General features: G+C 42.8%; 1 long non-coding RNA gene across 1 annotated transcript in view; it reads right to left on the bottom strand.

The window, feature by feature from the left end:
* LOC132206362 (uncharacterized) overlaps nucleotides 1–20,746 on the bottom strand; it is a 339,788-nt gene extending 319,042 nt beyond the window's left edge. The window contains exon 1 of the long non-coding RNA XR_009443002.1: nucleotides 20,554–20,746. This is a non-coding gene — a long non-coding RNA (uncharacterized LOC132206362). The remainder of the gene's footprint in view (nucleotides 1–20,553) is intronic.
* Nucleotides 20,747–23,041: the final 2,295 nt, after the last annotated feature.

Below are 23,041 nucleotides of genomic sequence, written 5' to 3'. Positions count from 1 at the left end.
TAATACTTTCCTGTCACCTCTGGACAACGGGTTCTGAAGTTGGTACGGACATTGATACAAGGAACCATGAGGGACAGCTCCTTGGAGATGCTCCCAGTCTGCCCCAAATTCCACTAAAGTTATCACATCCAACTACAGAGCATGAACAGCTATAAGAAACAACTTGGGGCACTGCTGATGTACCAGGGGAAGCAAAAATAAAAATTAGCTCACAATTGTCACATTTTGTGCCCTTAACCACATCAGACACTTGTCATACTTGACAATATTTTATATGTAGATTATATTTTACATACTGTATATACATGCATACAAAATGTATCATTTAAAAATGGAAGTGTAAGCCTTGTGAAATAAAAAAGCAACGCACTTCAACCAAACACATTTCAGCTTAGTATTTGTTTCCAAGTGTAATATAGAAATTCAGTCAGGAGATGAAGTGAGACAGTAGGAACTGCAGATGATGGAGAATCTGAGATAACAAGGTGTAGAGCTGGATGAACACAGCAGACGAAGCAGCATCAGAGGAGCGGGAAAGCTGACATTTTGGGCCTAGACCCTTCTTCAGAATTTCTGAAGAAAGGCCCAAGCCCGAAACATCAGCTTTCCTGCTCCTCCAATGCTGCTTGGCCTGCTGTGTTCATCCAGCTCTACACCTTATTATGGCAGATTAAGTGATACTGCTGTAACTTTTCACAATGATAAACAAAGTAGGAAATCAAGCCTAACCTTTTAACACTGCTGCTTGAACAGCTATCTCATACTAATTATAAGTCCTTTTCCAGAAGTAGGTTTAGTTAGTTTGAGAATTTTTCACCCAATTTGCTTCAAAACCCCAGTGAAATGATACAACCAAACCTGCACAAATCAAAAAAAGTGTTATCTTTATTTCAACTGTTCTGGTTCATTCCCAGTTCCAATTATTGCTACCAATCAGCATCCTCCTCCCATGCAGAATTGAAGTTGCTTTCCCCCCTCAAATTGGCATTCTTGTGAACAGTCCTGACCAGTGCAGGACAAAAAACTACAATAAAATGCGCCTTTTTCTCCTCCCAAGTAATATTCAAGTTCCGTGCTCCCAGTGATTATACACAATTTTCTTTCGGTTCAATATAATTGAAAATCAGAACTCCATAAAGCATGCTCTAATGCAAAGGAAAGCAAAATCATCATCAGAAACTACAATTGCAAACTCCAAATTTATATGCCAATTTTCAGAAGACATTTGTTAAGGTGCCACAAAGTCTTTGCCGAAGATAACAGCTTATGACGTAGCAGGTAACATAAAGGCACAGATCGAAGATTGGCTGAAACAGGAAACAGACGGAAGCGTAAATGGGCAATTTTCTGGTTCATAAAATGTAACAAGTGGTGTGCCACAAGGATCAGCATTGGGCCTTGACATTTTATAATTTATGAGTTGGATGGAGGGACAGAAGGTATCCTTTCTAAATTCACTGGTGACACAAAGTTAGGTAGGAAAGTAAGCTGCAAACAGAACATAAAGAGGCTACAGAGGGCTAAAGGTGAGTGGCCGTAGATCTGACAAATGGAGTAGAACATGGGGAAAAGTGAAATTGTACATGTTGTTAGAAAGAATATAAAAAAGCATATTATCTAAATGGTGAGAGATTACAGAACTCAGATGCAGAGGGATCTGGAGATCCTAGAGCATGAATCACAAAACGTTAGCATGTACTTCAGTAAATATAGCGAGTAATTAGAAAAGTTATCAAAATGCTATTGTTTATTGTTACGGGAGTTGAACAAAAGTAGGTAGTTGTACTTCCACTTTACAGGGCATTGTTGAGACTACATTGAGAGTGCAATGTACAATGATGCGTTAGAAGCAGTTCAGAGAAGATTTACTGATAGACGGAGTGGGCATGTTTGTCTTATAAGAAGTAGCTGGGCAGGCTAGGCTTGTAGCTGCTGGAATTTAGAAAAGTAAGAGTCAACTTTGATTAAAATAGAGAAGATTCCATTGGCAGGATATACATGGAGATAATGGTTCTTCTTGTAAGATGAGCTAGAACTTGGGTCCACTGTTTAAAAATGAGTCACTCTTCTCATACAGATATGAAGCACATTTTTCCACCCCTCACAGAGTGTCCCAAAACTTTGAATCCCTATTCCTTAAAAGGGCACAGGAAGCAGAGACTTTGAATATGTTTAAGGCAGAGTAGATATTGTAAATTCTAAACAAGCAGGGGGTGAAAGGTTACCTTGGATAGGTAGGTATGTGGAGGAAGAAGGTTGGTCATCATCTTATTGAATAGCAGAGCAGGGCCAAGGAGCTAATCATGCTCAAAATTCTTACAATCATCATTTCAAAGTTTCAAGTTCAGGAATCAGTCTGGGACCTTGTTAACCAATACAGTAAATTTGGGAAAAGCCCTTCGACATTGGATGCCATTCTGCATTTTAAAGTCTGAGAACTTGGTGTTTCAGAAGTACACAGGGAGCTTTCAATTATGAGAACAGAAAGGGCATTTGGCCCAGCTGGTAATCTTTGGCACAGGCCCTCCACTTGAGCAAGAAGTCCAACGTGACCAAGGAATCAAAAACAAAGACGACCAGAGCAAGAAGAAAAACATTGCTGGATATGACTGTGAGAAAGCAATGCAGGGACAAAGGGATGAGTGAAATCACGTACATCCCGGTGTACTGTTTACTAAGCAAGCACTGACATAAATGCAAAGCCTGGCCTCAAGAGACAAGACCAGGAGCTTGGCAATGTTAGGAGTATGTTCTAATTTTCTGTAAATGATATATACTGTGTTGTTGTGTGTTTGTTGTAACTCAAATTTTTCTGTTGTATTGAAGAATACAGGGTTCAGTTAGCACTGTTGGCTGGAATGCTAGTGTGCGATGCAGTGTGATACCGGCAGAATGGTTTCATTTCTCGCATCAACTGAGGATACCATGAAGTTACCTTCATGAACTTTCCTCTCATCTGAGGCGTTATGACCCTCAGGTTAAACAATCACCAGATGATGAGAGAGCATCTTGTGTCTTTACTGAAGAATAAGAAAATGAACATATTTGTTTTAAAAGCAATTCAACTGCCTCTCCCATTTCTGAGCTCTGTAGTTTGATTAAAGTATCCTATGCCTGATTGGGTCATCCTTGAATTTCATGATCAGCTGTTTTCATTGCTCTTCATTATTTTGTTTGTTGTGTGGTTCCTTTTACAGAGAGATGACTAGTGGTGACCCTCAGGATGAAGTCAGCAGCCAGTCATTCCTCTCTCTCTCTCTCTCTCTCTAATGAAGGGCAGCCCTACGGTACTCTGGGACTATGGCAACTTTACCTTTAAGCCCACAAACAGTTTGGATTCCAGGCAGACTGGTCAAGCGGAAGTCAAGCTCAAGAACTGTCTTGAGTCTTGGGATTTTTTATGGCACTGTTTATAACATACTAAGGCAAAATACTACAACAGATGGTATTCAGATTTCCCAGGCTCAGAAGTTACTATGAAATTATCAGACTACAATTTCAAAAATTCTACTGCCTATTGCTGGTCAGTCGACTTAGCATGTTTCTCTGCTTTCATGTGTCCAGACTTCTGGCAAGTTCTGCGATAATGGGAACTGCAGACGCTGGAGAATCCAAGATAACAAAGTGTGGAGCTGGATGAACACAGCAGGCCAAGCAGCATCTCAGGAGCACAAAAGCTGACGTTTTGGGCCTAGACCCTGCTCTGAAGGCCCGAAACGTCAGCTTTTGTGCTCCCGAGATGCTGCTTGGCCTGCTGCGTTCATCCAGCTCCACACTTTGTTATTCTGCCAAGTTCTCTTTGTTTCTCTCTTTCTGAACTCCACCCACACAGTGCTATCTATGCCCATTGAAGAGTGGCTTTGTGCAATCATCACCAGGTTGCTTTAGGGCCCTAAGGCCCTTCTGCAATATTGGTACTCAAGGGATGACTGGTGGACTTGCTGTAAAATGCAGTAATCCTGATGCTACCACCCTGATATTCATGACACTACACAATGCCTTCAGATGGGGGTTCCAGGATAACAAAGACATGGTGATGATATGTACTTTGAAATATTCAAGGCTTTGGAAGCAATTGTGGCTCCATAACAGTATTCAATTGTACTGCATTTGACAATGGGAGTCTATTTACTATTGGTGCTAACCATACACAGTTAGATAAGCCTGCGTTACAGGAAAGTAAACAAAGCTGTAGAAAGAGCTGGAAGCCAAAGATGAAACATGAAGTAGGCATTTTAAAGCAATGAATAAATCCTATTCAAGCACAGAAACTAGTCTCAACTTGACACAATTCCCAGATACAAAGCATAAGACCTGAAACTTTGCTGCTCTTGTCCTTCTCAGTAAAGTGGACTGCAAAATGGTTGTTTTACACCAAAGTAACATTTCTAATAAAAAGGTGACGAGGGAAACCAAAATTCAAGTTAAACAAATAAGGTCCATGGAACATATTGATAACATTTAGAAAAGCAAGCAGTAATGGCACATTCTTCCCCAGAAGAGCACCTTACTTACAGACACAAACCCATCCCCAAACATAAAAATACAACGCCCGTTATTGTACAGAGCAGTTGCATCACTTCACAAGGTACTTATATAGACATAGACCCTTTTCGCAAATGATGCAAATCAAATGAATTCCCAACTTGTTCCACGTAAAAGCCCAATGAATAGTTTCTATGGCATTAGGAATTCACTGAAGGAACAGACATCAGTTTTAGGGCAGTAAATTTTCGCCAGCTTGAGTTTGTACAGTCAAGTACATGTTTCACAGCCTTTAGGGCTGGGACTCTTCCTTAAATTTCTCCATCTTTAAAACACTCCTAAAATCTACCTGTTTGGTCATTATTTTTGTTCCCTAGCTCAATATCTGTAATATCTCTTAAAGTTACTCAACATCAAATTATGTCTGATCACGTTCAAATAAGTACCCTAGAACATTTACTATGTTACCTGTGCCATATACATGCACACTCCTTACCAAGATCCACAAACCTTACTGCCCTGGTCGACACATTGGCTCCCCCTTCTCCCGCCCCATCGAACTTATCTTTAGTTATCTCGGCTCCATTTTCTCCCACTTAGTCTAGGAACTCCCCACTTACGTCCGTGACACCACCCACACCGTCCACCTCCTCCAAAACTTCCAATTCCCTGTTCCCTAACATCTCATCTTTACCATGGACACCCAGTCTCTATACACCTGCATTCCCCATGCAGATGGCCTAATGGCCTTCTGCTTATTCCTGTCCCGCAGGCCCGACCAGTCCCCCTCGACTGACACCCTCATCCACTTAGCGAAATTCGTCCTCACCCTTAAAACTTCTACTTCAATTCCTTCCACTTCCTACAGACAAAGGGGGTGGCCATGGGTAGCCACATGGGCCCAAGCTATGCCTGCCTCTTTGTAGGGTATGTGGAACAATCCCTCTTCCGTACCTACAGTGGCCCTAAACCACACCGCTTCCTCCGTTACATCAATGACCGTATCAGCGCTACCTCATGCTCCCAAGAGGAGCTAAAACACTTCATCCACTTCACTAACACCTTCCACCCCAATCTTAAGTTCACCTGGACTATCTCTGGTATCTCCCCTTCCTGGGCCGCTCTGTTTCCATCTCCAGCAATCACCTGGAAACCGATATCCATTTCAAGTCCACCGACTCCCACAGCTACCCAGACTACACCTCCTCCCACCCACCTTCCTGCAAAAATGCCACACCCTATTCCCAATTCCTTCGTCACCACTGCATCTGCTCCCGGGATCAGGCATTCCACTCCTATACATCCCAGATATCCTCGTTTTTCAAGGACTGCAACATCCCCCCCAACAGTGGTCGAGAACGTCCTTGACTGCATCGCCCACATTTCCCGCAACTCATTTCTCACACCCCACAATAAAAACTAAAACAGAATCCCCCTCATCTTCACGTACCACCCCACCAAACTCCAGATCCAATGCATCATCTTCCGACACTTCCACCATCTGCAATCTGACCCCACCACCAAAGATATTTTTCCCTCTCCACCCTTATCTGCTCTCTGGAGGGACCACTCTCTCCTTGAGACCTTCATCCAGTCCACACTCTCCACCAGCCCCACCTCACCCGGCACCTTCCCCTGCAACCACAGGAAGTGGTACACCTGCCCCACACCTCCTCCCTCACTCCCATCCCAGGCCGCAAGAAGACATTCCACATCAAACAGATGTTCACCTGTACATCAGCCAACGTGGCATACTGTATCCACTGTTCCTGTTTTGGCCTCCTCTATATCGGGGAAACCAAGCGAAGGCTTGGGGACCACACTGTGGAACACCTATGCTTGTTTTGCACTAAACAACTGTATTTCCCAGTTGCAAACCATTTCAATTCCGCCACCCACTCCTTAGACGACATGTCCATCCTGGGCCTCCTGCAGTGCCACAACGATGCCACCCAAAGGCTGCAGGAACAGCAACTCATATTCCGCTTGGGAACCCTGCAGCCCAGTGGTATCAATGTGGATTTCACAAGCTTCAAAATCTCTCCTCCCCCTACCTCATCCCAAAACCAGCCCAGCTTGTCCCCGCCTCCCTAACCTGTCCTTCCTCCCACCTCCATCTCCTACCTGCCAGCCTCATCCCGGCCCCTTGACCTGTCCACTCTCCCTTGTCTGATCTATCCCCCTACCCCCAACTCCCACCTACGCTCACCTTTACTGGCTCCACCCCAGACTCTTTGACCTGTCTGTCTCCTCTCCACCTATTTTCTCCTTTATCCATTTTCCATCTGCCTCCCCGTCTCTCATTTATTTCGGAATCCCCTTCCCCTCCCCCATTTTTGAAGAAGCGTCTAGACCCAAAACGTCAGCTTTCCGGCTCCTCTGATGCTGCGTGGCCTGCTGTGCTCATCCAGCTCTACACCTTGTTATCTTACATGAACATTTTGCTGTTTTAAGAAAGAGACCCAACCCACCCATTAAGCTCCTCCTTCTCCTGCCCCCACCCAACGAACACTGCTGCTCTGCAGTTGTGAGGAAGGGTCACCGGACCCAAAACGTTAACTCTGATTTCTTTTTTCCTTCACAGATGCTGCCACACCTGCTGAGCTATTCCTGCAACTTCTGTTTTTGTTCCAGCAAAGTTGAAACCTGGAGATGGAGACAGTAAGACAGAACTCAAACCAAATATCTCTCTCAGTCGCATGAAGCTGCATGCTTAAAGAAAAACCAAAAAAAACTCAACAGGAAAAAAAATGCAAACATTTACATAATTATGCAAAGTTAACAAAAAGTATTTGCGTTTGCAAAAATGCTATATTTCCTGTGCAGAGGGACTCTTCATTGTCCAGCTGTCTGCTCCTGCTACTTTTCTTCCTTGCTCTGCTGAAAAGACCAACTCCTGGAGCTACTCAGACATCTCATCGAAGAGACTGAGCCACTGGGCAAAAGATTACACATTACATGTTTACGGAAGGCTGCTATTCAACTCTGGATGGCTTAATCTCATTCTATTTATGCCTCCCTCACATGGGCAATGGAAATTTCTTAAAAGTGGAAGCCAAATTAAATGCTAGCATTCATCCCTATCAAAGATGAATTAAATCAGCAAAACCTTAGAAATCCAAGACCTTGTAGATCACTGGTAGACCCATCAAATCATTGTGACCCACTTTGCAATCTTAATTACACAGGCTGAGAGCTGTTTGTATTAGAGACCCCCAGGGGGCAGAACTGGGATTTTGCCATCCCTGATACAGATCAGTGATTTAGATCTTGGCGTTCAGGGCACAATTTCAAAGTTGGTGGATGATAGAAAATTTTGGAACCTTGTCAACTATGACAAAAAATCAATGTAGGATTTCAAACAGACAGACAAGTCAATGGAATAGACAGTTACAGACCACATGGGGTTCAATGCAGAGAAGCGTGAGGTGGTGTACTTTAGAACAAGAAACATGGAGGCACAGGGTACTACTATAAAGAGTGAGGAGGAATAGAGACAAACCATTTTAAAGATGATAAGACAGGTAAATAGAGCAGTTTTTTTAAAAACAGTACTTTTCTAGTCTTCATAGTAGGGACATAGAATACAAGAGAGCAGATCTGGGGCACCACACCTGAGGAAGGATATTTTGACCTTGGAGGGAATACACGTTGGTTCACAATATTGATAGCGGGGCTTCAGGGGCAAGTTATGAGGAGATTACATCATTTTTAGACCGGTTTTCTCTAGAATTTAGATGTTAAAGGGTGACTTGATCAAAGGCTTCAAGATCTTTACAGGAAAAGACAGGGTAGAGAAAGATAAACTATGTCCACTGGTTGGAGATGCTAGAACTAAGGGTCAGAGTCTGGAAATTAGGGTCAGTGTTCAGGAGAATCGTTAGGAAGCACTTCTACACAGAAATGGCGATAGAGGTTTGGAACTCTTTTCCACAAATGGCAGCTCAATCAGTTGTTAATGTTAAATCTGGGAACGTTCATGTTAATCAAAGGTATATGGGCCAAAGGCAGGTATATGGAGCGAGGCCTCAGATCAGCCATGATCACACTGAATGGTAGAACAGTCTCAAGGGGCTGTATGACCTACTCCTGTTCCTACACTCCAGCAAGAGTGAGATGTTAAGCTGAACTTACACAGGAAACTGGTCAGACTTCATGTAGAGTACTGTGTGCCATTCTGAGCACCACATTTTGGGAACGACATAAATACAGAAGAGATTTATGACAATGGTTCTACTGAGGAAGCACTTCAATTCTGAGGAATGACTGAAGAAATTGGGATTGTTTATCTTGGAGAGGAGAGAGCCGAGGGTAAAATTCAATAGATGTTTTCAAGATGAGGAGGCATTTGGACAGGGTCGAGAGGGAGAAACTCTTAATGCTTATAAAAAGGAACATCTCTGCCAGATGGCAGAGTTTTAAAATGTTTTGCAAAAGAGGCAAACGTGGGGTGAGAGAACATTTTCTCACATAGCACGTACAGTAGATTTGGAGTGCACTGACTGCAAAGCAAGAGGATGCAGATTCAATTCAGGCATTCAAAAATTCAATTGCTTGTATTGAAATAATCACCCAATCTGCAGAGATATGGGGGGAAGGTAGGATATTGGGACCAAGTCAAAATGCTTAGACAACCAGTGCACACAATCGGACAAATGACATTTTTCAGCACTGTAAGGGGAGAGGACAGACTAATGGTGTCATTGTTAATCCAGAGACCCAAGTAGCGTTCTGGGGACCGAGGTTCAAAACCTTCCAAGGCAATAAAAATATGGAATTTAGTGTCTAATGAACACATTGCCAATTGTTGGAAAAGCTAATCTTGTTCACTCATGTCCTACAGGAAAGGAAATTGCCATTTTTATCTGGTCTGGCCTACATGTGACTCCAGGCCCACATCAACGTGGTTGACACTTAACTGGGCAATTAGGGACGGGCAATAAATGCTGGCTAAGGCAGTGGCACCCTCATCTTGTGAATGAATTTTTTAAAATGGTGAACCTGTCAACCAATCTGTATTCCCTGGAGTTCAGAGGGAGGGGGAGGGGATCTCAAATTCGTAGCAGGTGCTGAGCAGTTGTTTCATTCAGGTCAGGTTTCTAGAACAAGGGGTCACAGAATCAGCATAAGGCCTTGTCTATTGAGGATTCAGATGAAAAATTCCTTCAATATGGGACGTTGCAAATCTTTGGCATGCTGCAGAACAAAGCTCTGAAAATGATCAATCTTTGGACTGAATTAATCAGGCACAAGATCAATAGGGTTTTAGGCACTTGAGCGATCAAGGGATTATGGGGGCAGGGCAGTGAAATGAAGCAAAATGTCAAGATTCAGTCAACAAGAACAAAAACCCTAAAGAACTGCAGATGCTAGAAGTCAGAAACAAAAACAGAAATTGCTGGAAAAACTCAGCCGATCTGGCAACATCTGTGGGAGAGAAAGCAGAGTTAACGTTTCAGGTCCATTGGCCCTTCTTCAGAACACTGAGTCTATCCGGCAATTTCTGTTTTGAGTGTCAAAATTTAGCCATGACTGGCAAAGCAGGTTGGGTGGGGGCGGGTTTGTATAGCCTACTCCTGCTCCAATTTCTTATGCTGAACATCGGCACAATGCACAAATTAAGGGATTCCCCAGAATAATACAACTGATCTCATTCAGGACAAAAGGACTGAAAGTATAGTCCCTTGTGCACACACTGCTAACAAGTTTAAATGTCTCATCCAATCTCCAAATTTTAAGTCAGTTTGCATCACTCCCTCAATTGGGAGAGTAAATGATACCACCAAGTGCCTGAGAAGTGTATGTTGCCTCTTCAACATCTGAGCTCATGTCCTACTGATCCCAAGCCTTGGCTACTACAGGCTCAGGAGACAGTCACAGACTCAATGTCAATCACTTACAGCCACTTGATCAAAATTCTCTCTGATACCTTGATCAGGAGGCTGCTTTGGATAGGCCTTGTACCAAACAAAAAAAAAGTAATATTTTAGACATTAAGATGTAGCCAATTACACATGTGCTGCCCCAAACTGAACAGCAGACCTTCAGTGCTTGCTATGGAACAAATACTGCTTTCCAGACAAATAAAAACAAAGAAAAGTTGTTTACCTAATTGCTGCTTGTGGGAACTTATTGTGTACCAGTTAACTACCCTGCCGAAACACAGCAATCACTGCAAGTGATGTACTCAAAAGCACTTCTAAACAGAGCACCCATAAGCTCCAATATTGTGTCATTATTTCTCCTCCAGATAAGACCACCTAAGTACCAATGCGTCACTTCAAAACCAAAGCATTTATACCCTCTATATTGACCCAGGAGATCACATCTCATGCAGGAGCTGCTGAATTGAACCTGGGAACCCATGTGGTTGGTTTCCCTTTTGCAGATCAGCCACTCACTACATTAACCGCATACCATCACACTGAATTATTACAAGGCTCATGCACAAACCAAGCCATCAAAATGATGTGCAACTGAACAAACACCAGGGGAGTGGTGGGGACACATAAAGTGATTGGTAAATGCAGAGTTGGGGGCAGAGAGCTTTGTTTTGTTTCTAAAATATCAGCCACAAAGTGGGAATTTTTACAAAGAAAACTGTAGATGAAAAGAGGTTTTATTGACAGCATTTCTCAAATGTACTTGCAAAGCAACCACACAACAGTATTTATTTTAATCAATCCATTCAAATGTGTTATGACACACATCCGGGAGAGGGTGGGCTTGCACTCAAGCCTGCTGGCTCAGAGCTAGGGACTTCACCCCTGTGCTACAAGAGTGCAAGCCAACAGTACTAACATAAGCTGACCATGTACAATTAATGAGCAGTGCAGGAGATGAAGTGTCAACAAGTACCGCAAAATAGGTTACATTATTGGACATCTATGACCAGTGAGCAAAATGAAAATTAATAAAACATTTCTCTGAATTAGCAGAATAAAAGCTATTTTGTAAAACTATACAATCATAGATTCTATTTATCAATAACGTATCAGAACAGGCATTAAAAAACAAAGACAAACTGTTTCCACTGGCAGGAGGGTCAGCATTTAAGCCACTTGTTGATAAAAGTAGTTTTGGTCTGGAACGCATTGCCTGAAAGGCTATTCGAAGCAAATTAGATACCAGCTTTCTAAAGGGAATTGCATATCTATTAGAAAAGGAAAGAATTTCAGCAAAGAACGGGGGAGTGGGGCTAATGGAATAGGTTCTTTCAAAAAGCCAGCATAAGAACGAATGGGTTGAATGGCCACCTTCTGCAGTGTGTGGCTCTAGGATTCTAGAAGAGGGGGAAAAAAAAGTACTTGATCTTGGAAGAAACTTGCCGGGTTTCACTCTTCTTCAAGGAATGGCTAATGGAACAAAAGGTGAAAAGCAAGAGTGAGTTGAGAAGAAACGGGCAAAAGAGAAAGTAGCATATAGAAGGAGGTAAAAAGAATTAATGGGAAAGGGTGGGGGAGAGTGACACCCAGACAGAGAGGGACACACATAAATTCAAAGAAAAAGTCATGAGCAGAAGATTCAAGGACATGCCGGTGGAAATTACAGTATAGGCCTGAATTTTAAAATTATTAATTTTGAAAAGGTTAATAAGTGAAGACTAATAATGGGAACAATGAGGTCAAAACATATTTAATTATATAATGTCTTGTAACCCTCTGATATTATTGTGCTAATTTGTTTTTAATCATTTCACCCATGCATTAAAACAAGTCTGGAATTGGACAGTTTCTTTTTACCTGGTAATTCATTACTGGCCCTGGCAAGTTTATTAGGCATCCATGCATTCTCTCCTGCAAAAGGAAATGCTCGTATTTGTGAAATGTCACAAGTTAGGCTTGTAACTGCAGGTAGAGTGGCTCTAGAAGGGAAAGGAGGAGTTGAATTGAAGAGAAAATTGGGAAAAAATGTCAACGATCCTTTATTATCTCACTGTTACAGCAAACCGAAGCTCCCATTTACCATAAAAGAATGTATCTCCAGATGCACTGTTAGCAATAAGCTCCAGCATCCTGCGAACTGTGGAGTACACTGGGAATCCAACAAACCTGAGTTTACCTCAATGAGAAACACTCAGCACTCTGTGTACATCCTTTCTGCACATGCTCAGTGATCCAGATGTGCCACAGGTTTACCACGAGCACAGCTCCAGTCAGTAATACCAAAGGTTTAGCTTCTTGGCTTTCTTGCACTTGATTTATAGATTCCTTCTTTCTTTGTTGGTCTTATGAATATTAAGTTTAATAACATGAGTGAGGAAGAACACATGACTCGGCAAATTTAAACACACACAGACACACACAAACAGTGGGTTTCCAAATCACTCTTTTCAAGGGCACTAAAAGATGAAGTTGCCTTAGCCATAGAGGGCCATGGGCTGCTCCGAGAGAGAGAGAGAGAGAGAGAGAGAGAGAGAGAGAGAGAGAGAGAGAGAGAGAGAGAGAGAGAGATGACTGATGGTGAGGTTAACCTGAGAGTCACCAAGCTTTAAGTGAGAAGCAAGGTTGGGCATTATATCTCAATCTCATCCTTCTGTAAGGTTAAATACAAAGCACTCTCAGAATCCAATCAAATGTGATCAGATCAAAAAAAAACTATTCACAAGTAACAGTCAAGCCCTCATTTTCTTTTCTCCAAAAGCTCTCAGTCATAAACTTATCAGGTGTCACAAAAATGACCTGAATATTTATATGTTGCACATTATTTTCTGCCCTCATTCTGGGTATACACCCAACTACAAATTTTAACGGCATATCACTGTTAAACACAACAGTTACTGTTAGGGAAAACTAAACAAAATGTTACGGAAATTCTAAACCCTATTGTGAACAAGCACTATGTTGCAAGAGGGCAGATATGCTGCATCTGTAGTACCATAAGTTTCCAGAGCACAGAGCTAGAATGGAAAATAAAAATGTATTCTGGGTTATGTACAGATCTGTTGATCCATGGGATCTTAACTGTCTCAAAACACCAGGGCAGCATGGCGATTCAGTGGTTAGCAGTGCTGCCTCACAGCGCCAGGGACCCGGGTTCAATTCCAGCCTCAGGCGACCGTCTGTGTGGTGTTTGCACATTCACCCTCTGTCAACGTGGGTTTCCTCTGGGTGCTCTCTTTTCTTCCAGTAGTCCAAAGATGCGCAGCTTAGGTGGAATGGTCATGCTAAATTGCCCACTGTGTCCAGGGAAGTGCAGTTTAGGTGGATTAGCTATAGGAAATGCAAGGTTATAGGGATAGATTAGATCTGGGTGAGACTTGTTGAGGACTCGATGGCTGAATGGCCTGCTACCTCAATGTCGGGATGCTTTGATCTGTAGACGTTCTATGCTGTCAGACCCATTCACTTGAAGAGTTAAGATCAGGCCCATTGTGGCTGACAGAAAGGAGAGAGAGATCTGAGTGAAATGAAGAGAGAAAGCATAGTAGGGATGATGTATACAGAATCAACGCAAAATCTCAGGTGATTGACAGCAAACTTCAAACTCAGTGCAACCATTAACAATATACGTGAACAAATTACTAAAGATAGCAACTAACATCTGCATGGAATAATAAAATTAAAACCATATATATTTGTAGACAGTAACAGATACCAGGAAGTGATTTCACTGCTGTAATCTAATCTCAGGTTTAAAATGTTGGTTAAGCCCTAAATTCAACTGTGCTTGTAAATCAGGTTGCAAGTTGAAAGGCCTCAATTAATTATTGCCCCTTGAAGGAATCAGTAGCTACGTTTCCAAATCTACCACAAGGGGACCTATCATCTTATTTACACATCAAGAATAGTGAGAAATTTGTGATGTGCAACTTTTTTAGAGTTTCAAAAGACTTAGCATGTAAGAAAAATGCTCAGAATTTCAATTTATTCCATTCCATCACTGCGTATAAGCAGCTTTGTACGATGAAATTCTTCTTTTCAGAACAAAAAGCAAGTTAGAATTAATTTACCCCCTCAGCAATGCATTTGTCACAAGCCCTCGCCAAGGAAGATTTACAGCAGTCTTGAAGAACAGTCACTGGATTCAAAATGTCATCTCTGCTTTCTCTCTACAGATACTGCCAGAACTGCTGAGTTTCTCTGGCAATTTCTGTTATTGTTTGAAGATTTACTTACTGTACCTTTTGCAAGAATAAAAACAGTTTTCGCCGAGTCATAAAACGCTGCAGCCATTACCCACAGCCATTTAATTGAATACTGGCATTGCCAGGACTTATGTTAAACTCCAGTGTTTATTCCCATTTTAAAACAGGGCCAATTTAGAAAACTACATAAACAAAATAACAGCTGATTTTCACAGGTCAATTTAGTTTACAAAATGCCTTGCTTGTGTTAAAATCGCATTATAAATTAGCATTCTAAACATCTATTTTAATAAGCAAGGGACTTTTTAAATGCACAAAAAGCACGAGTTGTCAGTGAAAAACACTTCCCCAGTCTTTCCATTTTACATACATGCACATTGACAAACAGAAATGCAAGCAGTGATTAGCACAGCAAACTACACCATTCAACATCAACTGTCATACAATAATTACTTCATGTCCCACATTTTAATTAGAGAAGGTGGCCAACTATAAAACTTCTACTTTTTCCACCTCACATTTATATAATAAATGTCAGGAACATGGCCCTCCACACTGAATGAGTGTCAATTAAAAGGTCATCACAATGAAATGTTTGTCTCTCCCAAGATGTTGCAAGATACTGTTGTGTTTCTGGCATTATCTGCACTCATTCCATATTCAAAACAGGCTGTTAAAGAATCTTATAATAGAACATGTCGAAGCCCCTTCCATGAACGTTATTTGATGCAGAAACCATTCTCAACCTTGGAAGGTTGAGACACTCAGTCCTTGAAGATAGTCAAGATGGGGGTCAGAGAGTTTTGGACATTAAAAGGAGTGAAGGAATAAAGCAGGAATCATACAACAATTTCGCTGAGCAGAGCAGCAGGTTCAGAACTCCAAATGGCTTACTTCAACCCACGTACATGGATTATCATAAAAGTTCCGTTATGAACTCAGTGTCTTCAAAGCACAATTTTTGCACTATCCCACATAGACACATTTACTATTACAACCTAGATAACCAAAGTTCAGGCACAGTTTTGATCCGTTGTGATTCCAGTTTGTGTAGTCCTGCATTATTGCTGTTCTGTACAGGTAAACTCATATTTACATTCTGCCTTTCAGAACATCTCAATGCACTCCACAAGCAATAAACTACTTTGAAGTGTGTTCACTATTGTTAACAAAACGACACATGCATACTGCAGCACAGTGGCTACAAATGATCAATTCACCACATTTGGATCCATTGGTTCAGGTATCAATGTTGCTCGCTCTTCCTTGCTCTCTTCAAAACAAAGCTACACAGTCTTTCACACTGCTTTTATAGGTAGATGTCTAAAAGACAATCTGTTTAGCAATGCAATGGTCCTTGAGCACTGTATTGAATTCACCACTTCAGATTTATCTCCTCAAGCTTCTCCAGGTCCAGGCAAGGGTCACCATGGTAAATGGTGAATCAAGCCAATTCTCAGTGCCGATGGTGAAGAGTTAAAATGTCAAGGGATAATGGTTGCTCATAGGTAGAGGATCCTATGGAAAGAGAACTTGTGTTGCCATTAAGCACACAAGGAGATAACGGGAAACCAGTCTGTTATGCTCTTTTCCCTGGATGTATTGCTGACTGAAGTTAAAAATGGAAGACTTATGAGCAACTGAAGAGGAAAGTGCAAGCCCACAAGGGGTGGAGCAGTCAGCAGAAAAACTGTCCTTAGCCTGATTGTTGCTGAGTATTTCTGGAGTCCTGTCTCAACGAATGACACTAATCTTTACAGAACAAATTTTTTTTTCTGCTTTATTCATTCACAGGATGACGGCGTCACTGGCCAGGCCAGCATTTATTGCCCATCATTAATTACCCAGAGGGCAGTTAAGAGTCAATCACATTGCTGTGGGCCTGGAGTCACATTTAGGCCAAATCGGGTAAGGATGGCAGCTTCCTTCCCTAAAGGACATTCATGAACCAGTTGGGTTTTTCCGACAATTGTCAATGGATTCACAATCATCATTAGATTCTTCATTCCAGATATTTATTGAATTCAAATTCCACCATCGGCTGTGGTGGGATTCAAATCCACATCCCCAGAATGTTATTCAGGTCTCTGGATTATCAGTCCAGCGATAATACCACTAGGCCATTGCCTCCCTGAACTTGAGCCACTTTTCAAAAGGACTACACTTTATAAACACAAAGGTGTTTTCACCTTTGCAGTGAAATGAATCACTCTCTGTACCAAAAACTCTGATGGGGAGATTTTGGAGAGGTATTTTATGGAATGGACAGTGCAGAACTGTTTGTGCTCACAGAAACTGCCTTTACGGAGAGTGCAACAAAGATTCACCGGACTGATTCCTGGGATGGCAGGTTGGTTGTAAAGGGAACAGATTGGACTAAGTTGGACTGTATTCACTGGAGTTGAGAAGAATGAGACGAAGGCCTCAATGAAACATTAAAAGTTCAGACAGGGCTGGGCAAACTGGATACAGGGATGATGTTCCCCCTGGCTTGGTGGTGCTTGGGGGAGGATGATGCAAGTCACTGAATTCATGGAAGAAAGAAATTGATATTTTTGAAATGAACACTGTCAGAGACATGGAAAGAGTGGAGCACAGCATGAGGTTGGTAGTTCAGTCATGACCATGTTGAATGGCACAGTAGACTCAATAGGCAGAATGGCCTCTTCCTGCTCCAAATTTCTAATGCTTCTAATTCACAACCCATCTGGATACATCCTTTACTTTTCCCGTTATCACAAAACCTTGCAATAAAGCCATCTCTACTGACCTCCAGCCTCTCACAATCCTTCAGTTACATCCTTCCCTCCCATCACAAGAGCCAGCATCAACCTTAAGCATCAACTCTCTTTCTTTTGCCACAGTTATTGCCTGATCTGCTAAGTATTCTTAGCAACTTCTGCCCTCGTACTTGAAAAACGTGTATTGTGCTGGGCTGCAGGTAAAGAGCAGCAGTGTTGGGTTGGGAGAGTAGGTGGATCAGGAAAATCACAAAGTCGGCAGCAAAGAGACAGCGCCAACATAATGCATGGAAAGGCCTCCTTCTGTATGCTATAATAAGCATCGTGCACCCACACAGCCTCAGTGAGATAGGGCAATCTGTACATCAAGTAGGATGCTGCAGCTAAATATTTAGTGGATATAGCCTGACACACCAGCTGCAGGTGCTGTGGGTACTATTGCATGCAAGTTACTACAGTTAATAGACCTACACAGTCTATTAATTAACTGCGTCTTCAATCTATCAACTTTACCAACAGATAGAATCAATCCAACTAGAAACATCACGGAGAATATTATATTGACATGGTACCCTCAAATGTCATCTCCAATTTTCAGAAGCATTACGTAAAAACAAATAGTGAAGCAATAAACTAAACAAAACTTCAGATGCTGAAATTCTGAAACAAATAAAAACAGAAATTGCTGGAGAAACTCAGCAGGTCTGGCAGCATCTTTGGAGAGAGAAACAGAGTTAGCATTTCATGTTCAGTGACCCTTCTTCAGAATTTCTGTTAAGTATGTTCTCTCTCTATAGATGCTACCAGACCTGCTAGTTCTCCTGCAGATTTTTCGTGTACATATCTGTTTTCTTTCAGAACATAAACTCACGCATCCCATTTGCTTCAATATTTGAAACAAATAAAAACAGAAATTGCTAGAGAAACTCAGCAGATCTGGCAGCACCTACAGAGAGAGGAACAGAATTCATGCTGAGTCCAATTGATTCTTCTTCTGAAACAAAACAAAATTTGTTTTACAGTCTCCACAGATTCTGCCAGACCTGCTGAGTTTTTCCAGCCGTTTCTGCTTTGATTTCAGATCTCCAGCATTTGCAGGTCTTCAGTTTTAATCATGTACTCAAACTGCAAGGACAGAAGGATGTCATATGTTAGAGTTGATCTTTCTCTGTAACGCTATATTCTGCATTATGTTCTATTACCCTGATGTATTTATACAAGGTATGATTTCCTCTGGTTAGCACACAAAACAATACTTTTCACTTCTCTGTTCAGGAAGGCAAGAAACTAGAGTTGTGAACACAGCCCAGTCCACCATGCAAACCAACCCTCCAACCACTGACTTCATCTAAATTTCTGGAGGGCAGCTAACATAATCAAAGTCACCTCCCAACCTGGTTATAATCTCTTCCAAACTCTTACATCAGGCAGAAGGTACAAATGCTTTAAAATGCACCAACAGATTCAAGAACAGCCTTTCCCCTATTATCAGACTTCTGAATAGACCTCTCAAACTTTAAATATAAATATTGATTTTGCTCCTTATGCACCTTCTCTGCAGCCATAACATTGCGATCCTCACTCTGTTCTATTACCCTTATGCACTTTGTATGGTGTGATCTGCCTGTACTGCATGCAAAACAGAACTTTTCACTGTATTTCGGAGCATGTGACATCAATAAATCAAACAATTTTTCAGCCACCATTGCATGCTTTAATTGCAAATTCATCCTCATGCCAATTCTTTCAGTTTTTGCTTGAATCATGGCTTAAAGTAATCCAGAACCAACATCACTGTTGGACTTTATAACATTGCTGTGGGAGCTTGCTGTGCACAGACTGGCTACCAAGTTTACAACAGTGACTCCAGTTTAAAAAGTAGTTGATCGTGAAACATTTTGGAACATCCCGAAGTTGTGAAAGGCGCTACTTAAATACAAAAATCTTGCTTTGCATTAAAAAAAGGATTCTACTCCCTCACTTCAGGAAGCCTCGGGAAAACGCAAGATGCTTTTCGCACGCATCTAATAATTTCCAGCTGAAATCTTAAAGTATGAAACAGTTTTTCGTGCCTCTTGCAGTGAACGAAAGAAGTTGTGCCCCGAACAGATTACCAAATTCCTTTTCGACTTTATACTAGTTACTTAATCGTATTTTATGTAATCTGACCACTGCAACGTAACCGTGATACTAGACATAACCACAATCAGCATTAGAAATTGCATCAGCAATCTCCACAGCTCTGACATCTATTAATGCACATTCCTTTTTTTTTAAGAAAGGCTTTAAAATACAGCGTGAATGCTGACGGGTTCTGCCTTCAAACAAGAACGGAAAACCCCTAGTTCGTGTCTTCTCAAGTCCTGCGATCAACTTATTCCGCCCAAAAAAAACCAAGGGCAGGCACCCCAAGGAGATACATGAAGTGGCGGACAGTTGCAGTTGGTGATCTCTCTTTTTGACGAAGTCGTTCAAATTTACAGCTGCCCTGATATCAAGATGCTGATTCTGTGGGTCAGTTATAAATACCACCCTCTCAACTTCCAATGCCCCTTCAGCAGGGGGAAGAGGTTAAAATGGTGTGTGTGGTGGGGGGAGTTGATGAAGGCTGAGAGAGGGGGAAGAGGTGTCTTTCCCCCATCACCATTCTCCACAACCAACCCCCCCACTCCCCGAAGGCACAACATACACTCGCGGTTCCCGAAAAACAGCTTTGTTATTGACGCTTGTGGGGGGGGGGGGGTGCGGTGACGATGCCTTTCAGGTAAAATTGTGACTTGTTTTACTGCGAAGGACCAGAGGAGCCAGGGTGAAACTTACAAGGCTCTCATTGCTTCAATTACACCCTGAACGTAAGAGGACAGCAACCCTCTTTGAAATCTGCAAGCGACAAAATGCCGCTAGTCTGACCAACATAAGACACTTCACACAGCAGCCTGAGATGATTCAAAAAGTTAGACATGATTTTCTCAAAAATCCCCTTCCCCAATATGTGCTGAGCTCAGCTGCAGACCCAAATTCTACTTCTTAAAAAAAACTTGAGAAGCACCGACTCAAGACTGTTTTGTAAACTCGAGTTAAAGTCAATCTTGAGTGGATACAATATCCGTCGATGCTACAATGTAACCCGGGCCTGGCTGATACAGTAACCCAGTGCGAGAGAGAAAGAGAGAAGCCAGTTCAACAGGAGCATTTTAGCTCGTTAACTTTTCTCTTTCGCCGGCGTTTCAGCGTACCTACCCTCGCCTTGTAGCTCTCATTCAGCAGCAGTGGAAGACAGGGAAGGGGTTTGTTCAGACCACCGAAGCTACTGTTTCTGCGCTGTGCCCGAAGCTGATCTCTGTTGCATTAAAAGCCAGCAAAACACCGCCTCCTCCCTAAGCCGGGCTCAGAAAGACGCCATGGCCGGAGAATTGCTACATTGAACCCAGACGTGGAGCCAACCATTCCGAAACACAAGGCAGGGAGGACGCAATGGGGGCATGCTGTGTGAGGGTGGATTTTTCACCCAGTGAAAGCAGGGGAACCTGAAGGCAAAAAAACAGTGGATTGCTGAAAGTTTCGACTGCAGGATCTGATCATATGAGAGTTGCGTGTGAGGTAGTGGTATTTGCAGCTTGTTTGGTCTCTTCCCTCCTCAACACCCCCCCCCCCCTTTTCCCCAGCTGCTGGTGATCGGGTCCGGATTGAAAGCTCACGGATATGTATCAGAATGCTGCAGGAGGTGATACAGTCAGAGCTCAGGAGGGCCAGCTACGTGATGGGTCAGTCTTGAAAACAAAAAAAAAATGCTGTACCGGGTTAGGCAGTGTCCATAGATGTGACCTCCAGCATTTTATTTTGTTTTCAGATTCTAGCATCTCTAGTAATTTGCTCCTATCGTGGGTCTGTTTTCTCTCTCTCTCCCGGTTTGAAACAGCACTGGGTCTGTTTTCTCTCTCTCTCCCGGTTTGAAACAGCACTGGGTCTGTTTTTTTCTCTCTCTCCCCGTTTGAAACAGTACCGGGTCTATTTCTGTCCCTGTGTCTCTCCCGGTTTGAAACAACCTATAACCCGCCTTGCGCTAAGTTGGGGAAGGGGTTCGCTCACCCAAGGAGCAGCGACACGAAGAGCTGTCCTTAAATACCAAAAGGAGGGGAAAAAATGAGCAATTTTCCTCGGGCTTGGGAGCCTCTGGTCTTTCACCAATAAAGTTGTCAAGAACGAAGAAGCACAGGCAGCCTGGGGTGGGGGGCGTTTATCTCAAACACCAATTTTTTTTGCTGTTGACTTTTTCTCCCCGTCCTGCCTTGGGCAGGTTTCCATGTCTATCTCTGTCTTGTCAGCCCCCCTCCTCTTCCTATAAGGGAAGCCGGGCCTGCTGGCTCCGAAGCTGGGTACGTGGAAATTCCCAGCTCCGGCTCTCAGTCTCGGCTGATGGTCCCCGGGGGAGTGCTGCACGCCTGGCCGCCGCTGTCTACCCATTCAGAAATCTGTCTGACCTCTCAAGGACGTACCGCTGCAGTTAAAGAGTGGGGAAGCTTTCTTCATGTCCTAGACCCAACGAATGATGGTCGGTTATCTCGCTGATGTTGCAGTTTGTAAAGCCATCTGTCAAACTCATTGGGACATCGTAAGGTAGTTATGACCCGGCGGAGGCCATTCGGCCCTTCCAGCCTTCAAAGCCATGCAATATGACCATAGCTGATTGCACAGCAGCCCAGGCAATGTCAGAGAGGCAGGAAAGCTGACGTTTCGGGTCGGGACCTTTTTTTTCAGAAAATGAAGTAAATTCCTGACAAAGGGTCCCGACCCGAAACGTCAGCTGTCCTACCCCTCCGACATTACTCGGGCTGTGGTGCTCCTCCAGCTCCACGCTGTGTTATCTCTGACTCCAGCAGATCACAGCTGGTCCTCGGATCTCAAAGCCACGTTTCCGCTTTCTCTCCGTGCTCCTTGATGTCTTTAATAGTTTTTAAAATATATCCATCTCTTTCTCCCAAATCAATGACCCAACCTTCTGTGGTAGTGAATTTCACAAGTCGACCACCCTCTGAGTGACGAAATGTTTTCTCATCTCAACCTGAAATGGCGTACTCCGTGTCTTAGACTGTGATCCCTGGTTCTAGACTCCCCAGGCAGTGAAACACCTTCCCTTCGTATAGTCTTTATGGCCCTATTACAAATTGGATGCTGTACGTAATACAATACCGACCAAAAATAATTGAGCTCCCTACCTAACAGTATTGTGGCAGTGGGATTCAAGAACGTGTGCTCTTAAGGATAACTGGAAATGGGTGTCAGATGTCGACCTCACCAGCACGTCATGTCTGCATCAATGCAGCGCCTTCCTCCATCACACATTGCCCGTTTCGTCAGGGCATGACCTCTGCACGACCCAAAATCCCAAAGGAGGAAATGGGAAATTTCTGGCCACTACCATCCTCCTCGATGTCTTGTGAGCTGAAAATAAAGCAGACCGGTTTCATGAGATGTGGCAGAAGAGCTAACTATCCAGTTTGACGAGGGTCAGAAATGCATGTGTCAGAACCTGGGGCTTTCTGCATAGTTGGAAACTCCAAAGCCGCTGACAGCAGCTCACCCCGTTGCAATGTTGCGTTCCATTTACTTTCAACTTACCATCCAGTACTTTTCTATTACAGAAAACAAACTTGCACTTATACAGAACTGTTCATAACCACCGGATGCCCCACAGCCAGTGGTGCATTTTAGAAGTGTTGGAAATACA

Source organism: Stegostoma tigrinum, chromosome 37 (genome assembly GCF_030684315.1).
Source record: "Stegostoma tigrinum isolate sSteTig4 chromosome 37, sSteTig4.hap1, whole genome shotgun sequence".
In the NCBI taxonomy this organism is placed as follows: domain Eukaryota; kingdom Metazoa; phylum Chordata; class Chondrichthyes; order Orectolobiformes; family Stegostomatidae; genus Stegostoma; species Stegostoma tigrinum.
The sequence above is the reverse complement of the archived record's forward strand: the minus strand, read 5'-3'. Positions and strand labels throughout refer to the sequence as shown.